Genomic DNA, 10077 nt, shown 5'->3' on the forward strand with positions numbered 1-10077 from the left:
GAAAGATGGAGGATTAGGGCATGAGACATTGAACTGCTGCTTGTTCAGCACAGGTTTGCTGCTGCGGTGGTGGTAAATGCAGGTATTGTGGTGCCAGGTGGCCCCTAACTCAGACTTCCTTTGTTGCACTGATGAGCTACAGGACAGTACAAAGGTCCAGCTCTCCTCTCATTTAAACACAAAACCCCTTAAAGCCAGTCATGGTGTATCATTAGATAATGGTGCCTGTGCACCTGAACCGGTACAGCAGGTCTGGGCAGGAACCCACACCTTAAACATGAAGAAGTGCTGCTATCTGAGTGACAGGATGGGTGGTGGCTGAGGTGCGTGCTGGCTCTCGGGGGCAGAAGCACATGGGGACGTGTCGCTGGTGTCCTCCAGCAGGGACAAGGACAGGGACATGCTGCTGCTTCACCCCAGAGCAGCCTCCAGCCAGGTCCGGGCTGCAAAGGGTGGGGAAGGTAAGTACAGGTTGCACCTGACTGTGAAAACACATCCTGGTATTGGCACGGGGAAGCATCGCTAACAGCACAAATGGTGTGGCAAGGGAGTCATTCCCAGCCCTTCCACGGGTGGCTTACGGAGCTGCTCCCAGCACGCTGTGCACTGCTCGGGCTTTCTCCTCTCATGCCTTCACCCATCCCCATGAACCAGTGGTCGCAGTAACCCCTGAAAAGGAGCAGCACATCCAATAGGTTCAATGGGAAATACAGAGAGTGGGCTTTGATAAGGGCCTGTAGGGACAGAACAAGGGACTCCTACACGCCAGCAGCACCCAGAACACAAGGCACTGTCCCTCTGTAACAGCCCAAATCTTTGCTCTGTGCTTAACTGTGCTGTTTGTTTTAATGGAGACTTTCCTATAAGAGAGGAAGTGGCCAAAGGGAGCAGCAGCTCTGGGGATGCTTTGCTACAAGGAAAATGAGTTTGGAGAAGAATTAATGGTGCAAATTCGTTTCTCTTGCTATTCAGAAGCCTTCACTTCCAAGGCAGGAGGGGCAGTTGTGAGCAGGGCTGTTGCTCTGGTGGCTTGGTCCTGGAAGATGGCTTGGAAAGGGGCAGGTCTGCGGGGTCCACGTGTGAGCAGCATTGGTACAACTGCCAGCGAGCGTGACCTGAGCAGGGACAGCAGCGCCCCAGACCTGCATATCCAGTGTCAGCAGGAATCCGGTCCCTGGTGGAGCCGGGGGAGGGACATCAGTAACTCGAGATGTGCTGGACCAGGCCGCGCTGACCAAAATAAACCTGGAGAGGTGACCCAGCTCCAGAAGGGAGGCAGTTGGGTGCCTGGATCGGGGTCAGGGCCCAGATACACAGCCTGAGCTTGGAGCCTGTGAGTGCCGGGGGCTCCTGAGGGGTCACCGGTGGCTCTGGGTGGTGGGGTACCACGGCACCAGCTGGGTGCTGGGATGCAGTTGTATGTGGTTAACACAGTTGTAGGTGGTCACTGCAGCAGCCGATGGGATGCACACCCCCTTCTTGGTGTCCTGCACATCTCCTGCACCCCAGGATGCTGTTCTGCTGCTTCCCTTCCGCTGTGCCAGGGAAGGGTTGAGCTCTCAAACAGGTTTCATGAGCGATGCCATCAGCAGTTGCATAACGAGCTCTCCCACTCCGGGAAGCAGCGTGTGTGCATGGAGCAGGGATCTGGGGCCGAGCCAGGGCTCTGTGTGCATGGAGCAGGCGATGCCTGCGGTGGCTTTGCACTTATATCAGGGCAAGAACTGCCTGAGCACCCCGGTGCTGTGCAGTGTGAGCAGCCACAGGTGCACCCTCAAACCGGTAATTGATGGGAGACTGGTAGCGCTTATGCATGATGTGGTTACTTGGCTTTTATGAGCTGGAGCTTGGGCACAAACCACATCTGTGTTGGAGTAATCCTCTATTTGTCCTCTGTGGAAGGGCTGCTCCGGAGGGAATCTGTGCCTGGGAGCCCTGTACCTGCAGCAGCTCCCACTGCCTGGAGTTGGGTTCAGTTGGTATTTATTGAACATTTATTTAGCCCTTGGAATAGTGCAGGTGCCAAACCTGCTGCCTCCAGCCATGCCCCCCCCCAGCCCCTTCCCATTGTGTGAGGGCTGTGGTGGGATTTGGGATGTATCTCTGGATTTCTTGGCCCACGGGATTAGATCTACTCTGTTCCCTGTGGTCCCTGCAGCCGCAGCACAGCCTCAGTAGGGGTGAGCCAGGCTCTGTGGGCTGCTGGACCCCCACATCCTGCATGGCTCCTATGGGAAGCACGCACTAAAAGGCAGATAGACCCTGGTAAATCCATCCTTAAAAGGACACCAGGGGCTATTCCCGGGCTGTGGCAGCCGCTTCCATCTGTGTGTTCCCCGACACAGGAGCTCGTTGCCAGGCTGCGTGCGATGAATCACGGGGCGCTCTCTGCTTCCCACCCTGTGCCTGCCTTCCCCGCAGACGGGCGCCTTCCTCCCTGCTCCCACACCAGGAGCAAGCACCCAGTTCCCCATGAAAAGAGCGACCCTTCCTCATCCCTCCTCTCCCAGCCTGCGTTCCCCTTGCAGGAGCATGGTGCCCACTGAGGCCCAGCCCATCAGTGGTGCCAGGTTCCCTGTGTTTTCACTCATCCCCGTGTCTGGAAGCACGATGGTGCCTTTCCCACTGGACCCCGGGGTGCAGCCCTGCTTGCTGCAGGGTTCCCCAGTGCTGTCATTGAAGCCACTCAGATTTCCATGGGTTACCGTGGGCTTTATTTATAGTTTGCTGGGCTAAAGATAGGAGCCCCAAGTGTTGGGTTCCCTGATCCCAGCCTCGGTGAGGGGGATGCCCAGGAGCCCCTTAAAGGTGTCTGGTGGGGTTGAATGATGCCCTCAGGGCTGCTCCTAGGGAGGGCTGAGAACAGTTTATGCCTTGGTGCCTGTGGAGCTGCTGCACTGCTGTGACCTGGTGCTGTCCCTGCTCAGGGCAGAGCCTCGAGTGGGACTCATCCTACTAAAAATACTCCCTTCTGTCTCATGGGGCTCAATCTGACGGAGCCTGTGAGTGAGAGGGGAAGGAGCATCAGTGTCTGGCTGTGTGTAAGGAATCCCTGTGTGCCTATGAGCAGACATGCTACTGAAACACTCTGAGAGATGTCTGCATGTGGAGTGTTTGTGGTCATCCCCAACGCCCTGTCCCTGTGCCCAGTGATGCTCCTCCCTGCTCTTGACCAGTTTCCAAGCAAAGCCCCTTTTTGGCTCCTGTTGCATGACCCTGCCAGGCTGCTGGCACTGGGAGCTGTGAGTGCCTCTGAGATACAGCTATGGTCCTGTTGGGATGACGGGCAGAATCCCATTGGGATGATGAGCAAGAGCAGCATGGCTCAAGATGAGGGGCCCCTGAAGGTCACCTTCCCCTGTTCTGGAGCCTGGTGTGAAGATGAAGCCAGACAAGCAGTCTCTACCCATTTTCCTCGATCTGGTTGTGTTTTGTTTAGAATTGAGGCCCAAGTGCAGCTCAGGGGAGCAGGGCCTCTTCCTGGGGTGTCCCCCTTGCTCTGCCTCAGCCCCTTTCATGCCCAGCGGATGCATGGAGGGGCTCCAGCATCTCCTGCCTCCTAACTCCACGGGTCTCCAGGACCCTGTTGAGATGGTGCCCAGGGGGGCTGGATCCGGATGTTTTCCCAGCACAAAACCTTCCGTCTTTAACAGGAAAACCAAACCGGGAATATCTGCTCCCGGCCCCCTCCTCTGCATCTCTGATGTCACTCACAATCAGCGTGAGTCATTCAGCGGTTGCCGCGGCAACGGCGGGGATGCTGTGGAACACAGCGCTGCCCCCAGCCCTTCCTGGGGAGCGGAGGGGACCGAGCCCCCCAGCGCTGAGACCCGGGATGTGCCATGGGCTCCCATGCCACAGGCTGCTGCCCACAGCCCCCCGACACCTGAGGCTGTGAGGATGCCGACGGCTGCCACCGGTAAGTCAGCATTGTCGGGGCTGGGGGGCTTCAGTGGGGGTCCCGTAGCATCTGTGTGTCCTCATGAGCACCCTATGGCCCAGCCCCATGGATAGGGGTGTCCTTTGCAGCATCCCCTTCTCTGTGTGCTCCTGGCAGCCCCAGGGGTCCTGTCACCCCAATTCCTAGCGCCAGCCTGGGGGTATGGGCTCCTTTCAGCCAGCTCTGAACCCTGGGAGCGAGGGGAGCCTGGGGCATCACCCTCAGCATGCCTGGGGACCGGGATGGCACTGGACATATGGGCCAGGTCCATACAGCCCCACACATGGGAGTATTGATGCCTGGTGGCCCAGGTCACCAGCACAGTGCCTGCTTTGATGGGGACAGCAGGGTTCACCCCTGTCACAGCAGGATGGGGCCACCACCATCCACATTGCATTTCAGCTCCGGGCGCTGCTCGCAGTGGCACAGCCTCTCTCTCAGGATGTGCAGGGAGCAAATGGTGTGCCAAGCTCTGCAGCACAAGGGCTATGCCATGCACCCCGGGGCAGGAACAGGCAGGGGTCAGCTGGGTCCCCACACTCCTGGCTGGGATGCTAACGCCCTGGGGTGCACGGCATGACCTCCGCTCTGAGGTCCTCAGCTGCAGTTTGCTCTCAGTGGCTCGGAGCTGCTGGCGGGGTTTGGTTTTTCCTGCTCGGTGTGAGTTTTACAGCCATCAAGTTCTTGCTGTAAATAGGACCCGGAAAAGCAGGATTTCAATTGCTCTGACTAATTTGTGCATTAACACACTTCCCTGGCTGCAGATTTAAGAGCGTTCTAGTGCGGCATGTGCAGGCTGGCCGGGACCCAAGGGGGTGAGGAAGGCTGTGTTTGGTTTGGCACCTCTTTAGAGGCAGGGCGAGAGGGGACGGGGCTGCCAGGTGAAGGGCTTGGCTGTGTCCCGGGGCTGCCACCAAGGTGGACCGGGAGCTGTGTCCCACCGGAATGACAGGAGCTTGAAATACTGAATGGGATGAGTGAAATGCAGTGGGAAGTCAGCACCTGCCCCCCGCCACCAGACCCTCCTGTGGTGAATTGGTGATGCTTTAAGTGGCTTTTGAGGCAGTTTATCTGCCTTTAGAAGCTCTCTGGGCTGAAGCCTTGCACACCAAAATCACCCGGAGCGAGCTGCAGTGCTGTCCTCCAGGGCCACACGGTTTCTATTTGTGGAGGGAGAAGCCTTAAAATCCAGGAATCACAGCCCTTTCCTCAAAATCCCCCTGTATCCCAGACCATAACTGAAACCTGCCCCAGGGAAAGGAAGTGCCTGGCTCAGGTTCATCCCTCCCGTGTCGGAGGTGATATTCCAGGACCTGGCAGGCAGCTTCCATCTTTGTGCATCCCCTGGGGGACCTGGAACAGGGCGGCCCTGGTTTGGTTCCCATGCGAACACCTCCCTCTGAGTAACGAATGTGAAACGTTGCAGTGAAATAATGATGCTGTAACACGTTTTGGGAGAAAGGTTGGCTGGAGCCTGCTGTGAATTCCCAAAGGTAACACTTCCCAGTGGTTCAGGATGTTGGGTTTGGGATCAGTCGCACCCCAGCCTGTGTGGAGAGAGGGCTGCTGTGCCGTTTGGTTGGCAGTCCGGTTATTGGTGCGCCAGAGCTTTGTACTGCCCCGGCCACAAACCCAATGGCATTTATTGGGATGGCAGAGAAGCTGTGGCTGCCCCATCCCTGGCAGTGCTCAAGGCCAGGTTGGACACAGGGGCTTGGAGCAAGCTGCTCTAGTGGAAGGAGTCCCTGCCCGTGGCAGGGGTTGGAGCTGGATGAGCTTTAAGGTGCCTTCCAACACAAAGCATTCCATCATTGTGAAGATGCTGGGTACATCCAAACTTGCTGTCAGCTACCGCACAGCCAGGAGCAGGGGCAGAGCTGGCATTTGGGATTCAGTTAGGGCTTTTTTCTTCTGCCTGTCAATTGTTCTTGCTTTCCAAGAGTGTTTAAATAGTGGTGAAAAAGTTGGAGATGAGTTATTCTGTCTTTGCGTAGTTATATGTTTGTGGTAAATAGAGTTTGACTTTCCAAAGTGCCCTTAGGAAAAAAGTGACTTAAAAAGGAATCATCTGGGTCAAGCAAATCAACAGTTCCCAATGAAAATGATCTCTGCCTGAATGCTGCCCAACTCCAACTGCTGAAAAGGGTTTGATGAATACAAAGATACAGAGAAATTTACTCATTAATTAGATGATGACAACAACCTTTCAGCGCTTACCCATCTAGTCCCTGGTTGGAGATGCTCAAGAAAGAACAAGGCATAGGGAAGGCACGCTGGGATCAAACCTCTTGGTGGGAAAGTCTCTCTGGAAAACCCTGTAAGTGCTATTGATCCGCCATCCTCCTAAACACAGCCCAGGGACTTTAAACATAGATAACCTCAGAGATAAATATATCTTACATCTTAAACCCCCTCCTGTTATTAATGCAGGCACTTAAACCCCACCACCAGTGCGTCCGGAGCTGTAATTGCTGCGGGTAACCACAGGCCCGGTGAGGGAGATCCTGCTCCTCACAGCGGGCAAGGGAAGGTCTGGCTCCCAGGAGCTGCCACCCCGTGCTCTGGTAACACTTGCCCTGGCCATAGGAGTCATTAATTCCTGTTTGTGCGGTGCTCTGGAGAGAAGAGCTCAACAGGAGGAGTATTTGAATACTATTTTAATACTGTTATTTTAATGCCCATCAGAGGGGCAGCCCCTCTGCGAGGAGCAGAGCTGCCAGCACTCCCTGCCTGTTTTCCCCCTGGAGCAGGACAGTCCCTGTGGACAGAGGGATATGAGAACCCCCCCAAGCATCCCCATGGGCTGCCAGGGACACCCAGGCAAGGCCCAAACGTCAGAGGCAGAGGTGTGAGGTGGTTCTTCCCCTGGCACCATTGGATATACATCAGACATGTTAAGCTAAGCAAGGGGAAAAGGAAGAAATCTGAATAACTTGCTGCACCCATCAGCATAAATAGCTGAGCTGCATACGCGTTACCCACAAAATAACGTGAACACATGAATGAACGGAGCCCTGCTATCTCTGCTTAATTTGTTTTCTGTATTTACATGAAAAATACGGCTTGTTGCATGTGGTTCCTGCTGCACAAGGCCATGCCACTGCATATTCCTCCTGAGTTACAGAACTGGATATAAGTAATGACTGACGGCGGCATCCTGCCTTAGAAACTGTTCCCGTGGTGTTGGTAATCGTGCTGGAGTGACTGTTCTATTACTAAGAATAATATTGTGCTCTCTTCTCCTTAAGGCTGGCAACGTGATGAACTGTCAGAGGAAACTCTTTGTACAGGGCAGAAAAAGACATTTTGAGCTGTCAGAGCACAGCTGCATGGGGGGGTCTGCAGCCCATTGTGTTACAGTACCCTGGCTCCACTCATCCAAGTGATTATTTAAATGTCTTTTTGGCCACAACTCTTTTTCCTTAATGGATTTCTAACCAGATATAACTTTTTTTGAGCTTTGTAGTGTGTACTGGGGATACTAAAGCCCATTGGCACAGAGATGGACCTCTCTGCCTCCCAGGTAGCCCACATGGTGGTACCAGTGTTCACCCCATGCAGTGACCTCCGGAAGAGCCCAGGCTCTAAGTCAATCTCAGCTGGGGATATTAAGGGCAAACGAGGCCCTGCAGAACTAAGCAGAGGGAAGCAGATACAGCAGTGCTCAAAATTAGTCCAGGACTGAAAACAGAGCCATGAGGAGAGGGCTGCAGGCAGCCCGGGTGGCAAGTGCACACGAGCTGCTCTGCACTGCTCTGCCGCTGCCGTCCTCACACTGTTGGCTGCTTTGCAAGGATAAGGGGACAAAATCCTGTTGCTTCATTTGACTGTCTCCTCTGGCTGCCCCTAAGAGCACAGGCAGGAGCTGTTGAGCAAGACTAAAGGCAAAGAACCTCTTCCCAGGTAGAGCCATCAGCCTTTGCACACTGATGAAGAGGAGGGATGAATTACCAAGTGCTGCCCCAGCAGTGATAATGAGCAGGCAGCTTGCTCCTGAAGGATGTGAGTTATAAACCATCCAGAGGGAATAAGGAGCACAGCACGAACCACATCAGAGTGGTTTCTTCTTGTTTGCTCTGTGCTGGTGCTGCCTGGTGCAAATTCACCTGCACGGTGCTTGTGCTGTGGACTTGGGTATGGTGAACCTTGCCAGGTAGTGTCTGAGGAGTCGGTGGAAGGAAGGGCTGACTGTCCTGCTGATGACTGCTCTTTGCCTGGGGAAAGGAAGGAAGGAGATGAAGGATGGGAAATCATCACTTTGGAAAGTGGGAAGTCCCACTGAGGACAGTCAGTGAAGCAGAAATCAGGCTGCCCAGCATGCTGAAATTCCCAAGCCCTGCTTTTTTTTTCCACTGGTTTTAGCACTAGGGGCATTATGTGATGGGCATCATATGGAGACCTCGCTCTACATAAATAGCTGCAGGGGACAGTGAAGCATGGGCTTCATGAAGTCTGCAGCAGTCTGCATTTTCCTTCATCTGAAGGTGCTTTTTGTGATGCTGAGGGAGAACCCTGATTCGCTGCTGGCCTTTCTAATTGGAAGGTGCCACTGATGGGTCAGCTCTTGCTTTCTGCACGTACCTGATCAGTATCTCCACCCTACACCATCCCAGCACAGAGCACGCTATATTGCCACAAACTATACACTTTTTTTACAACATAATCTTAGATCTGATGTCTTTGGGATGCCACGGGACTGATATTCTTATTCCACATGTGCTCTTCCATACTGATAAATGAAACACAGTGGAGGAGCTGAAATCCCAGGCAGTCTTCCAGGGGACAAGCACACAGGTTTAGCTTCCTTACCTGCAGTAGGTGTCGTGTTCAAGTATGGTAATTTGTCACAGGTATCGCCTCCTTGTAATTACTCTGAGCTCTGCTGGAAGACAAGTTGTGCAGTGTTTGTCAGCTCGCAGGTACACCCACTCTGAGTGGTTAGTAGGAACATTAGTTCCTATAGAAAAGCAACGTATTAACGTTTTCCAGAAGAAAAGCCGTGAAGCAGGTTTAGTAGTGGAGTACAGGAAAGAAACAAGGAGCAGGCAAATTAAAGATGAATTTGCTGCTACTGAATATGGGAGAGTCATTTTCTTGTGGAAAAGGCAAACATGTTTAGCAATCCACTGAGGACCCTCCCATTTAAATGCAGGCTTTTTATCTCCAGGACAATGCTGAGGACGCTGGTGTGGGATGGTGCCAAGTTCTTGACAAACCACTTCACCATCATCTACAAAGTTTCCCAAAGCATCAATTTCAGCTTCCACTTAGGGACACGCAAATGCCCTAAGCAGCATTTTCAGGGCATTACCATGGAGGAAGAAGTGGCAGCACATTACACATCAGATACCGAAACTTGGATCTGGAGGATAGCACCATCCAAATGACAGGGGGAGAGCGAGAGGTAATGCTAAGGTCAGGATTCCAAGTGCAGCAGAGGGTTGTAAAAGGAGAGCATTCTCCTTACCACTGGACTCCCCCATGCTTTTTCTTCACAATGTCCATTTTCTTGAGCTTGTATTTGGAGAGTTTCAAGGGTCCAGGTAACACTGACTTGGTTTTGCACTGGTAGCCTGGCACCCTCTTAAATGTGTTTTGTTCCTAAGAGCTGCTGATAGGTTTAACAACTGGATCCATTCTTCACCTCCAGGAAAAATACATCAGAGGAAGAAGTAGGTCAGTTTTCTCCCAGTTGCACCTTCTCCCTTGCATACAGGTCACCTGCTCTAAGAGCCAAAGGGCCATCCTGTTTCTGCAGCCCACTTAATGCCTGATCCACCACACAATGAAACCATTCTTCCTGAATTTAAGGGGATTTGGATTGGGCCTTGATGCTTAATTTAAAAACAAGAGCAGCTTGTTCCAATGGCAACATCAGAAACCAGCAACCTGCAAACACTCTAGCGAAAACCTAGCTCTTAGAACAGAGATTATAAAACAACTAGCATGTTGTTTGCAAAGGACATTGACTTCAGTCGTGTACAATCTTGCAGTAGGGAAGAGTGATAGAGGCTGGAATAACCTTTGAACACCAGGTTGTATTTCCTGATGACACGTAGCAGAATGCCCTCTACTCGCACTCTGAGAAGGCATAAGGAAATAAATGTTGAATCTTAAGACGGACCCAAATTAATGAC

The sequence above is a fragment of the Pezoporus occidentalis genome, unplaced genomic scaffold (assembly GCF_034315485.1).
Source record: "Pezoporus occidentalis ecotype Australia unplaced genomic scaffold, CSIRO_AGI_Poc_V1 ctg68, whole genome shotgun sequence".
Classification (NCBI taxonomy): Eukaryota; Metazoa; Chordata; class Aves; order Psittaciformes; family Psittacidae; genus Pezoporus; species Pezoporus occidentalis.